Here is a 19,795-nt window from a genome sequence, read left to right on the forward strand (position 1 = left end):
TGATGTAATTTCCCCTGCTTACTCTAAAGTGCTTATTTCTTAAATAGACAAGGTTCTTTGGGTAAATGTGATATCTATTATTAGACCAACTAAATAGTTTGAAAAATTGTTCTTTGCAAGCTGTCAGGTACAAACACCCTTCTTTCTCTTCAGGTTCTCCTTCTGCTTGAAAAAGGATGTTTGTACCCGAAAGCTTGCAAAGAACAACTTTTCCAACTATTATTTGGTCTAATAAAAGATATCACATTTACCCCAAGAACCTTGTCTACCTTTGTCCTTAGACCAACATGACTACAACCCCCAAAACATGAAACATATTTCTTAAATAATAATTTAAAAATATATTATTCAATGATTACGGGTAATCAGTCATTACCTGAGTCTTCACAGGCAAGGTCAATTCCCAAATTCTGCAGCTGGCAGCACAGGTTGGGGAGGAGGTGAGCAGCCATCAATGGTGAAATAATAGGTTATAGGGACTGTTTAGAAAAGCTGGTTGTTTACAAGTCTATGGGGCCAGACACAATGCATCCAACCGTGCTGAGGGAGTTGGCTGTTGTGATTACAGAGCGACTGGCCATTTATCTTTGAAATTTACGAAGATCAGGAGAGGTCCCAGATGACTGGAAAAGGGTAAATCCAGAGCTTTTTTACGTGTGTAAGCGCTCAACGCTGCTACGCATACTATTGCATAAGTAGCAAAATGCACATCAGCATGCAGAAAATGGTGGCGGTGCACTTTTGAACTAAAACACTTTGGAGGTGCTTTAGATCAAAAGTGCACCACCGCCATTTTCTGCATGCTGACGTGCATTTCGACACTTATACAATTGCACACAGCATAGCACAGTGTGAGTCAGCTTGCATGTGGAGCAGACCTGATTAATCAAGTCTCTCCGAAGCAGCGGGTCTCCGACATGTTGTGGAACAGAAAGGTATGTGTGTATAAATGTCCATCTCTGAGAGGTGAGGAGGAGGATCTGGGGAACTACAGGCCAATCGGCTTCACCTCAATCGCTGGAAAAATGATGAAGTTAAGTCCTCAAGAACTCCATTTCTAAGCATTTGGAGGAGAAGAAGGTGATTAGGAACAGTCAGCATGGATTCACCAGAAGCAAGTCATGCCTGACCAACCTGATCACCTTCTATGATGAGATGACTCTGTGGATGTGGGGAGACCAGTGGATGTGGTACCTTGAGTTTACTAAGGCTTTTGATACTGCCTCCCACAACATTCTCCCAGGCAAGCTAAGGAAGTATGGGTTGGAAGAATGGACTCTAAGGTGGATAGAAAACTGGCTGAATCACTGGATTCAAAGTGTGGTAATCAATGGCTCAATGTCTAGTTGGCAGCCAGTACCAAGTGGAGTGCCCCAGGTAGGGGTTGGTCCTAGTACTAGTTTTGTTCACTATCTTCATCAGTGACCTGGAAGATGGGATGGAGTGCACCCTCAGCAAGTTTGCAGATAACACCAAGCTGGGGGCAGTAGTAGATATGCTGGGGGTTAGGGCTAGGATTCAGAGACACCTGAACAAATTGGAGGATTGGACCAAAAGAAATCTCATGAGGCTCGATAAGGATAAGTGCAAAGTCCTGCACTTGGGACAGAACAATCCCATGCACCAGTACACGCTGGGGACTGACTGGCTCTGCAGAAAAGGACTTGGGCATTACAGTGGATAATAAGCTGAATATGAGCCAGCAGCGTGCCATAGTTGCAAAGAAGGCTAACGGCATACTGGGCTGCATTAGTAGGAGCGTTGCCAGCTGATCAAGGTAAGTTATTATTCTCCTCTATTTTACACTAGTAAGGCCACATCTGGAGTGCTGTGGCCAGCCCCCCACTATAAAAAGGATGTGGACAGATTGGAGGGCTATGAAAATGGTTAGGGATCTGGGGCATATGACTTACAAGGAGAGGCTGGGGGAACTCGACTTTAGTCTGAAGAAGACCAAGGAGAGATTTAATAGCAGCCTTCAACTACCTGGAGGGTGGTTCCAAAGAGGATGGAGCTAGACTGTTCTCAGTGGTGGCAGGTGACAGAACAAGGAGCAATTTATGGTGACTATGGTGCAAGCAGGTTTAGGTTAGATATTAGGAAAAACTTTCTTGCAAGGAGAGTTACCCAGCACTGAAAAAGGTTACCCACAGAGATTGTGAAATTTCCACTGTTGGAGCTTTTTAATATTAGGCTAGACAAACCTTGGATGGGATGATGTAGTTGTGTGATGGGCCTGCTTTGAGCAGGGAGTTGGACTAGATGACCTCCTGAGATCCCTTCAAACCCTAATTTTCTATGATTCTATGATAAATTTTACATAGACTTTAGGTGTGAGTATGCAACTATTATTTTCCTATGAGGAAAACAAACATAAATTGCGACTTGCTCAAGGCTTACAGCAAATTATTGAAAAAGTAAGGTTTAAAATTTTAGTTTGACTTTAAACCTGAATTCAATCTTTTGATATCACTGTACCTTTTGAATCAAATGAGGCAGGCAAAGACCTGAAAAAACATTCAGTTGTACAGGTGGAAAAATATATTTGTACTTTATTTTCCTTTTTATGCCCAAAAGAAACTGAAATGGATTACATTAATTACTAGAAACACTACCTTTGGACATGGGCGGGGCGACTGGTGCCTCCCAAGTTGGAGAGCTTGGAGGCACTAGCAAGGCATGACCAGGGGGACAGGTCCCCCAGCAGCCAGCCAGCGACCAGCGGAGGCAGTGGCGAAAGTGCCAGAACTTCTACATGTGGCCCAATGGTGGCCTTTGGAGGCATGTAATTAGGGACCTACTGAAATCACAATTTCATGTTTTTTGTGGAAAACCCAAAATCACGTGTCTTCCACAAAAAAACCAGTGGTCTCCATGATTTTGGCAGGATTGCCTAGAAATAAAAAACTTTCCAGCAAGCAAAGAAAGGAGCAAGAAACCCTGCAGCCTTGGAGCAAATGGAGTGAGGGGGACCTAATGAGAGGCTGAATCCATGACTTAGGCTCAGAACAGGTGCCAGTCCAGGACCAGTCAAAGAAGAGAAAGGCCTGTGACATCATTTGAGGCAGCAGAAGCATGTTGCTGTGGCATGCTGCAGCCTGAGGAGATTGAATAGTGAGAAGAAATCCTCCAAGAAGGCAAAATATGTTTCAGCTTTGAATCATATAAGGCAGTATTCTGCAGGGACCTTGCCTGCAGATGGAGGCAAATTGTTCTGTACCACCTGCAACCCGACCCTGGATGTATCAAGGAAAAACAGTATAGATCAACACTTAGTCTGAGGCACACATGAAGCAAAAAGGTGTTGCAGAGGCTGAAGGTCAGAAAAAGAAACGAGGGACCCTAAGTTAAGGGACTACCTGAACAAAAATGTGCCAAGTGCTGGATGTTTCTCATGTGCAAACAAGCTTTGCCAAGACTGTCTCCTTGCAGTGATTGCTTCATATGTACAGTCCACAAAGTCTTCATTGGCAGTGTATTAATCCATCTCCATTGTGGTCTATGAAACCACCGACCCTCAAGATAATCGTCTTGCACATTTTATTTGTATGTGGAAGCTGAACAGACTGGGTGGGACCTACCTGTTTTTCAAATAGATCTGGTCTACCTTACATCTGTCAATTTTTCTTCCATGGCTCAGGCTGCAGTGAAGGCTGCTGTCAACTGACTCAGAATTGAATAAGGTCTAAGCATTTCTGTCCAACAATGCCATGTATACGTGCAGGGCTTTTTCTGTTGTGCTCCATGGAATGATGCCAGTCCAGTTCATATCACCTGCAGTGCACACATTCTGTCTTTAAAAAGTGACATGCAATACCCTGATGTGGATAGCCTGCTCTCCTTCAAGAAAGTCTTCAAGTATTGTCCAAGCCATAAGCTCCAGTACAGGGAGTCCCTCATCGGGCAAAGTGGGGACCCACATGTGACTGTCGCTGCCACCAGAACTAGGGCTCACAAGGTGGAATTTGTGGTTCAATGTGGTCTGTTACCACACCAAGAATATACAATACTACCGGCAATGTGTGTCTGAGGAGCTGGAAATCACACCTGGCACGCAGTGCATGCTTAAGCTAAACAATCTCCTGGAGCAAGGAAACATTTCAAGATCAAGTGAAGTTTGTGGTAGAAAATGCCACCCAGTCTGTGGAGCATCTAACGTGGTTTGAAAGCTGATAGGCTGTGAGCCACCATGCACATAAGCAGCTGATAGTTTTGATAAGTTGGGTTGAAGACACAGTATCACAAGAATCATCAAGCTGTCATCATGAAAACCAGCAAAGAAGTGACCTGTTCCAGGCCGTAGGTGTTAAATTGAACGAATACCATAAGTACAACCCATCACTACCACCATGGTTTATACAGCTGGCTGCCTTCTTAGTGCTTAGTGCTTTTTGCATTTTTGACCCCAGTCAGGTGCCTTGGAGCAAATGGAGTGAGGGGGACCTAATGAGAGGCTGAATCCATGACTTAGGACTGGCACCTTTACTGAGCCTGATTTTTGACCTTCAGCTACTGAAATCAATCCTTGGATGGCAAAAAGAGCATGTCGAGGAATGTGCTCCTTACATGAACTTTGTCAAAGAGTGCCGGATGACTGTGACTGTTACTGCATTTTGGGAATCTGTTTCTGATTAATTTCAACATCTGTATGCCCTGACAAAATACTGTCTCACTATTCCAACCAACTCAGTGGATGCCAAGCATGTGATCTTACTGTATGGACAAGTAGTCACATCACAGAGACAGAGGATGTCAGTGGCAACTGCCAGTGGATGCTGCATGCTAGCATTTAACAGCTAACATGAAGTGCCTGTCTCAAGGTTAGTATTGAGTATTGCTAAACTCTTTTTTACATTGTTAATAATAACATTATAAATGTATGTGGTGGAGTACCATTGGGGTGCTCACCACTTAGTGGGCTGCAGGAGGCTTCAGAGAAGCTTGCAGAGTAAACAGCAGGGATACCCTCTCTCCCCCATCCACCCCTGGTAGCCATTTTAAGGGGGAAGGTGTGTAACAGTGCACCTTTGGGTGCCTGCCACTTTAAGGCTGAGGGCAGGAAGGTGCAGGTCAGCCCTGATGAGGTGGCTATTTTAGATCCAGGCCCATAGAGCCAAGCCAGCAGTGTGCTGCCAGCACCTGAGAGAACAACACCCAGCTCAGCTGCTGCTCACAACACCTGGCGGTAAGGGAGGAACTTTGGGGATGGTAGGAGATTCCTAGGGGCCCAAGCCCCAAGAGAGAAGACTTAGGACCCAGCCTGGGCAGGAGCTTATGGTTTACAGGCCTATACAGGGGCTAGGTAAGCCCCTGGCATGGAACAGGGGTGAGACCTGGGGCTCAGGTGAGGCCAGTTGAGAGCAGAGCCATGTTATTAAGACCTCTGGGGCCCTGAGTAAGCCCAGAGTGAGAGGGCTGTATAGTGGGGCCCAGGAGGGGACCCCTACTGCTTAAGGAGGTCAGCTGCTGAGGTGTTCTGGTCCCAGCACCATGACTGGTCATTGCAAGAGGGCCAGGGCTGGAAGGCTGAAGGGCAATGAAGCCCAATGCAAGGAGCAGGCCTGGGCCATGATGGGGCTATCTGGCACCCTGACTGGCCTGGAGTCAGGGCCAGGGCCTAAGGAGGCTGAAGGTCCCCTCAATGGGGTGGGGCATCATTGTCTAGGGGGAGAAGGCTCAGCAACACAGCAGGCTGAAACAATGACACACAGCCCAGTAGGGGTAAGACCAAGGCAGGTAGGCCTGCTTGATCCTGGGCATGACCAGAAACTGCACTCTGTCGGGGAAGAGTGGTCTGGTGGGGCTGTCCATGGTGGAAGAGTCCCCCACAAATGCCAGGCTAGTTGCCTCCCCAGTGAAAGGCGAGGAGGGGTGCCATAAAACCACAGCCCCCACATCCTGGTGGGTTACCTAGACCCAGGGACAGGTATGGGGGCCAGGCATATCTCCGGGCATCTGAGCCCCATGGGGTGCAAGACCCTGGAGGTCCCAACAATCAGGGCATATATGGAAAGCCTTAGCGAGAGGGCATAAGTGTGAGATCCTGGTGAGAGGGCATAGTTGGAAGGTGCTATCAGGAGGACATAAGTTAAAGCCCCGGGGAGGGGGCACTTAAGCCAAGGAAAGTCTATGGATGTCTGAGGCCACAGTTGGGCCAGAGGCTGAGACCCCACTAAGTCCTCAGACGTGGTGAGGCCACGTGTTGGGTCAGAGGGAGAACTTGGTAAGTCCTCAAACGTGGTGGGGCCAAGTCAAAAGGGCAAGTAGTCGACCCTAAGGAGGGAGCGAGAGTGATGAGTTACCCGGAGAGGGGCTTGGGTCAGAGCTCTGCCCAGGGCAAAGTGAATTGGCTGGTCACCATTCAGATGAGGGTTACGACAGGGCCTGAGAAGCTGCGTGCTGGCCAGCCAAGGAGTGTAAGTAGGCAAGCCTGATGGCCTACACAGTTGCTCAGAGAAACAGGCCAGGTTGGGTATGGCCCAGTGAGGGGCAGCATGTAAGAGGGCAGAGTGTGAGAGGCCCCAACAAGAAGGGGGTGGTATGAATGAGGCCCAATGGGGTGGAGTGAAAGGAAGTATGCATGAGGCGTAGTAAGGGGATGAGTTTGGCCCGGCCTCAAGCTGGAACATAGAGCAGCTTGAGGATGCCATCTCAAGCATGGAGGCATGGGACACAATAAGGGAAGATCAGAGCCCCCTTGCATCGGGGCAGTAAAATAGGCAGCCTTCTGAATTTTATACACCAGTTTTAGAAACAGCAAAGTCATGGCAGGTGAGACTGGGTGAACTGCCCTACTTAGACAGGGGGACAGTCTGATGTGATACCCGGCCCTGGGATGGCCCCCTGTCACAATGTAATTATAGTAATGTTATTAGTTAAAATTCATGGTGTGTATAGCTTTACTTTCATAAGACATCATGAGACGTTTTAGTTTAGAGTTTAATTGAATGCTTAATGCTTACTTAACTTGTCGGTTAATGGTTTTTTGGGTAATTATACTGCGGTTTCAGCCCCTCAGCCAATCAGCAGTGAGAGGCGGAACCACTGGGACCCCTCGGCCAATCAGTGGGTGGGGTGGGAGAACACCACAAAAAGGCTGTTAAAATGGCAGCTGGCACCACAATCTGGCTGTGAATTTTGGACTCTTCAGCTGGAATATTAGGTAGACCCCTACACATAATGTATGTGTGACCTCCTAAGCATTTACTTTGCTTAAATTTGGACTTTAGCATAACTACAGCATTGATGTTTTGCAGCCAAGAAATGATGTGACAGTATGTTGTGTGTGACCAGTTGATAGCTCATGGGACCAAGAGAATGAAATCCTAAACTGCAGAGAAAAACAAATGGTATTCTGATGGATATTGTCAGTAAAATATAAGATTTCTCAAGTCATGCCAAGCCAATGAGAAGTTTTATCTTCTGAAGTTTGCACTCAGTTTATTCTTTAGGGGAAAAAAAGGAATAGATTTATGTTTTAAACAAAAAAAGAAAAAATGATGCTAGTCCAAAGCTGCTAACTCTTCAGACCTGAACGTTTACACTAATCACACAATGTAGCACCATCTGAACAACATTAAAGTAATCATTCCAACAGGATCTCAGGTTGCCAGACACCCACAGACATTCATTCCTACTCCTTTGTCACTATGGGAAGTACACTCTCAGCTCTCTGCATAAAAACTTACACAGAGATCTAGAAATCCCAAAATGTTAGTAGCTAGAAACCAGTAGAGTATGTGGAGTGGACATGTGGGGCATATGCCCTAAGCACCACCTATAGGAACAAACCCCAGGGACCCATGCAGGAAGCAGCTGGCACAAGTAGTGTCATGGAGTGCAAGGTGTTCTGGGAAAATTGTAGCTTTATAGAGTAGCAGTCTATTTTGCTGCTGCCTTGGGGAGAACTGACACCATTTTTTGCTACCAAATTCAGCAATGTTTTGCCCTCCCAACATGGGCTTTGGCAGCAAAAAATGGGGTGAAAGTTGCCTTTCCAGTGACAATGAATTCCACTGGTGCTCTATAGGTTTATGATTCCCAGAACACTAAGTATGTTGGCTTGCGTGCTGCCAACTTTGCCTGCTTTGGTCCTTTGAGAGCTCTTCAGCCAGTCCTGTATACCAAATGTGGAATTTGAGCTAAACAAACAAATAAGCAAATACAACTCTCAACTCTTCTCTGGTTGGAAGGAGAAGCCCTTTAGCTTTGACCCTGTACTGTTGCATGGTGCTTGCTGGTGGCCAGCTTATCTGGGGTCCTGTCTGCCTCCTTCCCCTAACTTCCTCCTCCTCTGGGGTTTTAATTACTCTTTCATCATTAGATAACCTACAACTGAGCTTCTGTAACAGGGTTGTCTGCTCCATTTTAAAGGGTCAACCCACCCTGTTACAAATATGTCATCCTCAATGACACACATTGCCCATGCCACTTCTTGTTGCTGCTCCTGCATTTAGTCTAGTGGGGGAAGGATGAGAGAGGACTGCCCCAGGTGTGTTCTTTGAATGTTATGCCTCTGCAAGAAACAACAAACAGAAAATCCCATAGCCATGAGAATTACCAACATACAAATGTTATGCTTTCAAAGCTCCTACCCCAACATTAATATTAGCAATGAGAGACATTTATTGAGTAAATAATGCATAATCAATAATTTAACACATTTAAGCATATCTGTCTTGTAAATGTTCTGTGAACAGTGTGTGGATTTTTTTCAGTGCATTTGTAATCTGATTTATTTCAATGATTTTTTTCAGTGAATTATTCTTGTGTGTAAACAGCTGGCAAGCAGCTAGTTAAAAAACAATATTTGAGCTTTAATTTTTGTTTGCATGATTCATATGCTATTGATCCTGTTCCTGGATTGGATGAGTAACTTAACTAGCTTTCTGATCTTACTAATTGAGTCATGATTTTTTTTGAGCTTTCACTTAAAAGCTCAGAGATGCAGCTAATTTTATATGAATCACTGACAGGAGATTCATTAGAAAAGTAACAAAAAAAAGTGGTTAAGTACCATTGATTTGTATTCAAATTTTATTTGGGTGCCTATTGCAAATTTTTGCATGGTTAATACTTTTATTGTTAATTGCAAAGCTGTATATTTGTGTCGACTAGGTTTCATTTATGTAAAACTGTTTTGAGTTGCTATATTCTGCTTGCTAAAGTTCAGAAACAGTAAATGTAGTGGATGTGACAGGCACAGGGCTGACAGTGGAAACTGAATTCTTCAAAGTATCATTCTGTCACCTGGGCTGTAACCCACATCCCTGACAATGTGCCATAAACTTGATTGCACCGCTAGTCAGGAAAGGAGGTTAGTCTATATAGTCATTCTTCTACTCACACTGCAAAAAAAGATTGACATCAGTATTTCTTGCAGCAGGAGTTATTTAGTTATGCAGATAACCTGTAGGAACTGAACTGAGATTATTGTTTAAGTTCAAATAACAGTGGACCACAAAATAATAGCAGCTTTTGATCATTATGGGCTGAAACTGATTGATGTGAAGGGCATGCTCTTGCCAGTTTCTAGTTGATTTATTTCCCTTGTACATTATATTCAAATATGACTTTTTTTCCTTGTAAGTTACTGCAAAAAATATAATTAATGTAATTCTTAAATTTCCCTGTGCTTTAAAAATGTGTTTGGATTTTATGTTCTGTTCCAGTTCAAAATAAAGCTGTTGATGGAAGGAAGGCATGTCTTCCAGAAATCAGCCTCTGTTGGCCAGCTGTTCCTGTCTGCTCCTGCGTGGATATGCTCTGAAAAATATTGACAGCTCATTAGCTGTCTCCATGTCATTGCTTGAAACATTGACATTTTTGAATTGTATAAAGAATGTTTCAGCTTACACAAATTATTGTTAAAATGATGAAGGAAATTCTGAGTATTATAAATAAGAATTGAGATTGACTAGTGGGTTGGACAAAAATTACTACTGTGCAAATTCTGAGACTGATTTTTACTTTTATTATGATAGCACAGGAAAAATATAAATTCCTTGCATATAAACCAAACTATTACAGTGGCCATAAATAAGATTGAGTTTGCACTGCTGACTTCATCCATGGAAAAAGTATTATGTGTTATTACTGAGGATTATCTAGCTTGCTGATTAATCAGGTACCATGTTTTCATTTCAGTCTTGAATAAGCTAATTCTGATTTGAAACCAAACTGACTGAAATATTTTAGAATGTTTTGGTAACTTGATTGCAAATTCCATCCCCTTATTTTCTATGGACAGATCTCACCATTGAATTCTAATACTCAGTTGTTGGAATAACTTCTTATCTGACTGGATGGTATGCTTACTATCAGGGTTAATCTTAATTCTGAATAGAATAAGAAGCCTACATTAAAATGGGCTCTCTCTAAAGGTTGGTGTTTAGATCAAGGCTTTCAGTTAGAGCTGCACAGCACAGTGCAATCAGTTTCTGTGCTTTCATTTGGAAAATAACAGAAAAACAGTGTGCGGTTTTAATATTGCTTACGGAACACTTGAACCAAAAAGCATACTCTAAATTGTGTTTTTTCAAGAAACACCATTACGCAAAACCAGTCTGCTTCTTATGGCATGATAATGATTTTACCTTTGTCTTTCCTGCATTTCCTATTGCATTATCAGAAAGTAATGGTATGTACATACAAGAAGACTATATTTTGTTGTCAAAACATAGCGTTTATACTATAGCAGGGACATTGAGCATCTGATCAAAAGCCAAACTGATTCCCATTAAAAAACACTTTTCAATTAAACCAGATGTGTACATTTTCAAAATCAGATACTGGCTTTCATAGGATCAGAGCTTTTACCAGACAGATTTTAAAAGATGTATTAATTTCTAAAGCCAAGAAAGCTTCAGACACACAAATCTTGTGCCTTTTTATGCACTTCATTAATGGTACTGCAAAATGTTTACACAAAATGCATGGTAATCATGCTAATCACAAAACAATTCTTAAAATTGTTTGCTTATACTTTCTAGACTAGCTAGAAAGAAAGCTTTATAAAAATGACACTTGAGGTTATGGAATTGGTACACAGATGAAGCAGATCTGCAGATTTAGTCCTTGGAACTCCAGAGAAAGTCGAATTGGATTACAGAATTATGTTAGTGTGGACAGACAGAACAATTCTGCTGCTGCTAACTGTTCTGATACAACTTTTATGTTTGTCTGCTCCTCTATAGGAGTAAGTGAGGCTAAACAGTTTTAACTTTAAACCCATTCCATTCTGGTCTTGCTCATTTAACAATATATGAGTTAGGAGATAAAATGGTTGTCAGAACAGCAGGTATGCACTCTCACGCAACAAGTTCCCCTTCACCTTCCTCTGTTAAAATGATTTGAAGTTACTTTGTATATTTATAATTGCAGGAAGAAAAAACCTTTCTGAACGAAACTGTTTAGATCACAGGAACTGGAATAAATCAGAATATATTATTGTTACCTTTTTGTTTCGGTACTGTTTCAGAAAACCATTATCATTATACCTCTTTTACAGCAAGTAATTCCAGATTAGGCCAAATTTTTTCCTTTGGCTCACTTTTTAAAATATTCTTCTTAAAGTGATAATGGTTGATCTGACATGGACTAACAGTTTTGATATATTTTCAATTCATAGTTTTAACATTTGGGTTTTTTTATATAAAGGCAGGGTAGGGTTTGGGTTTTGTTTTGTTTGTTTTTTTGTTTTACTGATCTGAAGACAGCTCAGATTCTGTTACCAGAAGTGCCAGAATATGATCCCTAAATGTAATATTTTTAAACTAGTCTTTGAAGTTAGCACATGGTTTATGTGATGCACATAAACATTCTGAAATTGAGTTTCCACAGTACATTCTTTGTTGTGTGTTATTCTGCCAAGAGCTTATTTTGTATCAGTGTTTTATTTAAAGGCTGGTAACTGTCAGAAGTAGCAAATGAATATATCTTCAGTTCCTAATGTTGTTGTATTTGTATACTTTTACTTGTTTTCACATAATTATTGAGCTGGGGGTTTCTTTCACAGAAGCGTGCATTGAACTTACCTACATATCATGTGATATTGAGAAGGTGGAATTCTGTTTAATGCGGCTGGCCTAGTAAGGAGTTGTACCCAAACATAGATCTCTTACCCTTACTTTCCATGGAGAAGGTATCAGCAGCCTCTGTAACATCAACCTTCCACCTCCCTTACCCCCTCTCTCCCCATTAAGAACCATTTTAGGGGAAGGCTGTGGAGTTCTTTGCAGAGTATCCCTCTTCCACCTTTTATAAGATGAGGTGATCCAGCACTAGGGTATCGTTTCCGAGTATGGTCTTGGCTTGGGAACTACTTTGCTTTGTATGTGGGATGGAAAATTGAGTTATTTAAAAAAAACTCTATGGTTCAGCAATTATGTTGTTACAATGCAATTGTGAGGACTTTTGGTATCTGGAGCAAGAGCATAATAATGTTGGCTGTCAGATTACATTGAATCCTGTGTTTTACATAACTTTGCTAGGCACTTTGTCAGGCTGCAATATGTAAGACTTGGTTTTGTTTTGTTTTTTACGTGTATGAACAAAATGCTGTATACTTATTGAAACAACCTGAAAATGTTGTAGACATGGAACCTTATCCATAGGCTACTTTTTGTAAAATATGGCTTCAAGTTTGCTATGTATAGACACCCCTGCACACCTCTGACACGTAATTTCAGTGGGTTACAGGATGAGCATGAGTCTAGCCAGGCGGATCTGGATCCATAACTAAATTGCAATTAAGTTACTGCATATGGAGACAACCATATATATTGCTAGATACTCAGGTTTGTGAATAGGTTGAATAAACTATTAGTAGAGTAAAACAGGAAGTAAATACACAGATCCTGTACTCAAATTATGTAACTGAAATGTTTTGTTGTAATTTCTAAAATCTCATCAAATGTAAAACTATTTTTATGAAGAACAGAGAGAATCTAAATGTTAATGAGCTGCTCCCATTAAATCAGTTTATAACAGTAAGTTAGGTACTGCCATGTTTTCAATATATACTTGAAAGATGTTTGAAGAGAAGGGATTTTGAAAATAGTTAGATTGCAGTCTACAGTTCAGAGATTAGTTTTCAAGTAAAACTAAACTAGCACACAAATGTTGGTACGGAAGTTGAATATATTAGATGAATGAAAGCTAGCCTTCTTAAAAAAATATATTCATTTTTAGTAAATGTTTGAAGTCTTTCCAGGCATAAGTCAGAAGTTAAGGACAGAAGGTCTTTAATCAAAATCTGAGACTGCCAGGATGAAGGAAGAATGTGGTTAAAACTGCTCATGTTTTAGTGCATGATGCTACTTAGCACAGTACTCTTAACCACTGTTTCTGTTATGTCCCTTGATTATCTTGGTCCCAGTGTAGTGTATGGGCTGAAATCATTTTTGTAAGTGTTTCTACATATTTTGGTGTACAAACTTAACAGCTATTAATGTAGTATATATGTGATTAAATGCTTTGTGCAGCAAATCTATCATATACATAGTAGAGGCAAAGTAATCTTTAACCTTCTTCTTCCATCCTTATTTGTGTAGCTTAATGGCACTTACTAAAAATTAAGGGAGGTGGTTAGCTGTGTTTTGTCTGAAGTCAGGCAGAAGGCAGGGCAGGATGGCATCTTAGGGCACCTATATATGTGCAGTGAGGCTGCTCTGACATGTTGTAATTTCTGCACATTGGAGCAGACTCAGTTAATCAAGTCTGCTGGAGCATGGTAATTACCTCAGTCCAGCAGACTCCAGCATCACATGCTTCAGTGTCCCCACGTTGAAAAATGGCAGTGGGGGGGGGGGGCCCACTGAGCTTTAGTTAAAACACCCCCCCCGCCATTTTTGAGCATGGGGATGCGGATACATGTGACACTGCAGGCACTTTAATTTGAGCAGCTCCAAGCATAGGCAACTGGTAGGGGGTGCACGTGCCCCCACAATGGCTGACACTGATACTGTCGGTAGGGCTGGTGTGTGTGTGTGTGTGTCCCTAATAGGCTTGGTGGCTTCTACAGGTTCCCCCCCCCAGATTCAGGAGGCACCAGTCACTCATGGTTCCAAGAGACTAGCTGGTTCAGAGAGGCATAAGCATTTGTAGGCAACAACCTACTTCAAAGCTCATGCCTTTGAACCAATATAAATATAAGTTTATGCAAAAAAGTTTTACCCTCACTCTGTAATAATACTTCAGCGATCATTTTAGAACGTGGCAAACATTGATGGAAGTAAATGGCCCATAATTTACCAGCAAATAAAAAAAAATTCTTTCAGTGAGGTAATTAAAATTACTTTATGGATAGTGTGTTCAGCGTTGTCAGTGTTTCAGGGCTGATTCTAGGGAACTGTGCAATAACTAGCATGTATTGCACAGTCCATCATCTCTTTCCATTCTCTTCCCATTGGCAATTTGTGCCTGAGTATAAGAAAAAGCATTTTAAATTACATTTTGAGTACAAGTGACACCAAACTACAGTCACAAAGGTTTTTCAAACTCCTGTGCTACACAGTTGCTTATATCTTTAAAAAAAAAAAAAAAGTGTTTGACCTGGAAGTTCCTGAGGTGCCTGCCATTCTGCTTTTACAGGTGTCTACCGCCTGCATAAAACCTCATTGTTCTGCTCAGTTTTGGGATTCCAATGCTTAAATTTTCTGAAGGGGTTTGACCTGGCACAATCAGGCCTCTTGCAAAATACATTTACAGCCACTTTCTTAAAGACAGCTGAAGGAGCCCAGCTCTTATGTAGTGGGCTAGTGGTGGGAGAACTCATCAAGCAAATGAGGGCCCCAGGCTCAGTGGAGGGGGTTTGAACCTACCTTTTACCTTTGAGAGAGTCCTAATCATCTCCCATAAAAGCTGTGACACTGCACAAAGGAATTTCTTCACAAGGACAAAAAGAGATCACAGAGGAACAGAAACTTTGGTTATAGCTGGCAGTTTAGGGGCACGGGGGGAGAAGTTTGTACACTGCTTCTACAATCTGTTTTGTATTCTGTTTGGCTGTGGAGATGCAATGAAACCACAAGTGCTTTGCTCACTGAGACCTCCCTCATCCAGTGGTAGTCATGTTTTACAAGGACACAGTGAGCACCTTACTTGGTTCATATAAAGAATATCTTAGCGTAGCTCCTTTGTGCAGATTGTATTCTGTTGACTAGGTCCAGCAACTCTCAACTCAACAGGTAGTTCTGGGGTTTTTTTGATCTACAAGTTAGACACTGCAGTACAAAATTCTTCATTACATCCAGATCTCTGTTACTGCCTCAGTGAAACCAAGAACAACCTCCATTCAGTTGTTGATGTATTTAGTTCCTGTCTTTTATTAGCAGTAATGCTCTGTGATTTGACTGACAGTAGGAAAGCCTGAGAGTAGGGCACCTTAAGTCCCTTGGGCTGGTGATTAATTTCTCACTTGTTCTCTGCTAGTTGTCCCATGTATTAGGGTATGTCTACATGGCAGCATAGCAGAGAAAGCCAAACTTGTTCAGATAGTAGAGACGGCTTAGCTGTAGAAGCAGAGCCTCCCCCTACTTGGCCATGTATATTCTGTACAGGAAGAAATAAGTAGGGGATAAGAAGTGGCCTCCTAATATTGCAGCCTTTTGTTTATCTTTAGCCTACATTTGAAGCCTAAAACAGGTCCCATTCAGGAAGGTAACTTCTACAGGACAACAACTGCCTTAAGAAAATATGTTTAGCATTGCACATAGACTTTAAAGCAGAACTGTGGCAGATACTACTTGAAAAAGCTGGGGAGAGGGGAGAAGTGTTTTGAAGATGTAGGTTAAAGAAGTGATATTAATGAAGCAATACTGAGTTGTTGAAAGGAAGAAACAATGGACCAATTATCTTATTTATATCTGTACAATGCCAAGGATTTCAGTGTAGTTACTTCATGGTGGCTCAGCTGTAGCCAAGGTCAGACTGGTCCACAATCATCTTTCAGTGAGCCTGATTCTACAGGTGTTTTGATTGCCAAAAAGTGGATAGAGAAGGTATGTTTCGAGGATGACTGACTTACTACTAGAGTTTCTTATATTTCTTATTGTGTAGAAGCATTCACAGGCGATGACAGTAACTTCATAGAGAAACTTTCATTTCACACAAAATAAAAGCTCTCACCTTCCTTCAGAATTGCATTTGAGCAAGAAACAAGGTTACAAAACAGTATCATGAGGGTCAGGTATACTTTCAACTCACCACCGGGGCAGTGTTATTGTTTCCTGGTCTTTAGTCCTATCAGTTAAACTCTCAAACAGCTGTCGGAAGTCAACACTTAGAGCTCTGCTTCAGAACTATTTTAGATAATGACTTAACAGCCATGGCTCCAAGACACCCAAATACATATTACCAAATCTAAACAAACAGATACTGCACAAAGATTAGAGGAGCTTGTTGCTTTTGTTTGTACTCTGTAAACAGCATATGTATTTTTGTATCTTGCAAAATTGCTGCTGGAAAAAATAAAATCTTTTAAGTCATTCACATCAGTTATTAGCCATTTATTCCAAAAATCTTGAAAGATGAAACTGAAATGTTTTTGCTGCCTGGTCACATCACAATGGAAATCAAGTTCAGAATCTGAAGTGAAGAGAGACTTTTGGCCTCATGATGCACAGCCTACGGCTGTTGAAGTCAGCAGTGCTGACACTAATTGCAAAAATGTTTGTCTTTTACACCTTCAGCAGTATGACATGCTCCGAGTAAGACCAAAATTATGTTGGGGCCAGGGAAAGATGAGATTCCCTGCCCCTAATGAGCTTGCATATCTAGAATAAGATGGAGGTTTTACAAAGAAATGGAATGCTTACTATGGCCATGTAGCAGATCAGCAGCCCAGCTGGCAGTACCTCAAATCCCATGATTCCCAGTCCAGTGCCATTTCCATTAGACCACACTGCCCTCCAGATTCTTGGCACAGTATCATGACTTTTCTACCACCACTCTATTGCCATCTTTTACTGCCTATCATTTAAGTTATTCCAGTGGAAAATGAGTGAGCATCCTTCTGTGTAGTATTTAAGCAGTGAGCACTGGCTTGCCTTCAAACTTGATGGTATGACAAATGAGCAAAATTGACATTTTTGTGTTGCACATCAAAAGCTATGTTTTACTAGGGTAGTTATGAACTCTATTCAGAAAACATCCCCCTACAGCAAAGTCAATTTGAAAAGAACTGGAATAGTAAGTTATGTGCAGTGAAGAAGAACCACTGGGTCAATAGCATCCTTTGAACCAGACTCCTCAAGATCCTAACACTTATCTGTAGTAGCTGAGATTAAGGGCGGACCAATCACTACTGAGAACCTGAACTCAATGTCAGTGGGTTACACAGCTATAATCAGCAGTAGATGGTAAGGAATTTAAGATTCCCAGGTTCAGTGCTAGCCTCAGGAAGTACAGGGTTGATTGTTAGGGCTCTGAAGTGAGGCAGCAGGGTGTAATCCCAATTGCTCAACACTGCAGAAGCAAGTATCTGAAAGCTGTGCATGTTGATAAGCCACCATGCAGACTCCCTTCACACAGGATGGTTCAGCAAGAGACAGTGTTTGAATTTCATATGCTGCAGTTTCTTAAGCTAGAGATCTCTCATTGACATCCCCACCCCTTTACTTTCCCTGTCCTAGCTCTACTCCTGAGACATACAAAAGTATTAATAAGACAAGCAGATAAAAACATACGCTTTTAAATTATGGAGCAAACCTGAATAGCCTCTGGACAGCTTTGTTTTGCCAAAGTCAATTAAGTTGCCTTGCACTTAGGGCACACTAAAAGTATGTACCTGGGGAGTTATTCTAGAGTAACTGTCATATTATAAATCCCTTATTGTGTACTAATGGCACCACAGAGACTTTATACATTAGACAGTCTAGCCCCTCGGCAACACTCAGCAACTCTTAACCCACATACACTTTGATGAACAGTGCCCAACTTCTGCATCACAAAAGGAAACAAGGACAGAGACCAGTAGCTGCATGTACAATTTCAGTAAAGTGGTTAGCTCAGGGAAACAAGCCCTTGGCTGCAGGATACTAGTACCAGTTCAAATGCAGCCAACAGCACTTTTCACTGTATCATCTCACACTCCTCTTCCCACTACCTTGCCCTACCAAAAAATACGCTGTTTCCATAGCAGATGACTATTCCCTAGCCCTTTTGATATGGATCATATTAAGGCATATAGGAAAATTTGCTAAAGAAGAAAATATTTGAGCCTGAATTTACAACTTCCTGGAAATGGTGTGCATGGGGGCAGGGCAATGGAGGGTGGAAGACAGTTCATAAGCCGAGAGGTACAGAAGATCCAGTCGTATCAAAACCATACTAATCCTCAGGTTATGAAGCTAACATTTGTCTACTGCATTCATCACATTGTACAATGCAATAGGTGAAGTGCAGCAGACTACCAGTGCACATGCCATTACCAGGCCTCATTTCCTGCCCCCCAAAACCTGATTTCATGAACACACTCACATTTTGTCCCTCAGTGCATTGACAACTGATGCAGGTCACCTCAACTGCTAGATATCACAAAGTCAGCACCGCTGTCCTGTAGGGATTTTTTGTGGGCAAGACAGCGCTAAGCAACAAGATCACAGGACAGAACCAAAAAAGGAACAGCATCTAGCAACACTAACATAGCAGCATAACTGCACATAGGCATTGTTAGAAGCCTTCCCACAGAAGTAGCATTTTTACTACTAGCATGACTAAATTTGACTGCAACAGCCCTGAATGGCATCACAGAAATGGAGATAAACATGTTTCCCCTTCTCCTACTGCCATGTGCTGACAGAATAAAAGAAAACAAGCAAAAGTCAGGGTGGGTAGGGGTCAGGGACTGAAGGACTATGCATACACCTGGCAGGCTATACTCACCCATAGTTTCTGAGCCACACAGCAACTCTTCCTGTATAACCAGGAAATAGAAATAGATGGGAGTCCTGAATGAGAAATCTCCTTCTCCAAATTCACTATCAAAATCTGCATTCCATTTACTCCACTTCCGCTCCAGCTCCCTTTCTGATGGGCATTTGCCTAGCAAGGTTTGGCTTACAACACCCATCATTGGAACAGTTGATTACTTGGTTATCTTGCCACCTGGCAAATTAGCCATATTTTGGGTGACAATCACTGCCTTACTCTAGGTGGTCAATAGAGGATGGCTTGTGCCTGCTTCCTCTCAGCCTGCTTCAGGCCCTGGCAGGCACTCATTTTCTTGGCCCAGCTGGGTTTCTAGCCCGACTTTAGGAAGAAACCTGGTGAAGTCTAGTTCTTAATATGCAGCAGGGAACTTATTTATGATAGTCAAATACCTGCAACAAGGGTTATGGGATAATCTGAAATACAGGGAAGGGGAAAGGGGGGGAAGAAATCAGTTGCCTTGCTGTATAAAGCCAGGGATTACATTCTCCAATCATTTAAGCAAGTATAGGCATCAGTCTACAGAGGAATAATAACTCTGTGATGCCAAAAACAGAAGTTGGCCTGCTCAGCAAAAGCATTAAAGGTTGTAAAGGGACTGAACTACTCTTTCACTCATGCTTTGACATCAGCCAAAGGCATAGGAATAGAAAGAATAAGGGAGCTTAAGGCCCAGATGCCTGTCCAAGAGGTCACTCATGAAGCCCACCCAGGGTAAAGTTACAGCCCCCAAGCTTCTGCTCAACTGCTGTTCCCCCTATTTCTCCAACTGCATGAATTCATTGCTGTTAGCTCTGGGCTTCCCCTCCCTCCAGCTGCTGCTTCCAGCCCTCCCGGGGGGGGGGGGGGGGGGGGCGGCGGGGGG

The 19,795-nt window shown here is 42.3% G+C and overlaps 1 protein-coding gene across 3 annotated transcripts in view; it reads left to right on the plus strand.

The window, feature by feature from the left end:
• Positions 1 to 13,701, plus strand: part of ZDHHC2 (zinc finger DHHC-type containing 2) — a 72,626-nt gene extending 58,925 nt beyond the window's left edge. For all 3 annotated transcript variants that reach the window (XM_006015855.2, XM_025207427.1, XM_025207421.1), the window contains one exon: positions 9,672 to 13,701. The gene's annotated coding sequence lies outside the window, so the exon portion shown is untranslated. The remainder of the gene's footprint in view (positions 1 to 9,671) is intronic.
• The last annotated feature ends 6,094 nt before the right edge of the window (positions 13,702 to 19,795 follow it).

The sequence above is a fragment of the Alligator sinensis genome, unplaced genomic scaffold (assembly GCF_000455745.1).
Source record: "Alligator sinensis unplaced genomic scaffold, ASM45574v1 scaffold528_1, whole genome shotgun sequence".
NCBI classification, from domain to species: Eukaryota; Metazoa; Chordata; order Crocodylia; family Alligatoridae; genus Alligator; species Alligator sinensis.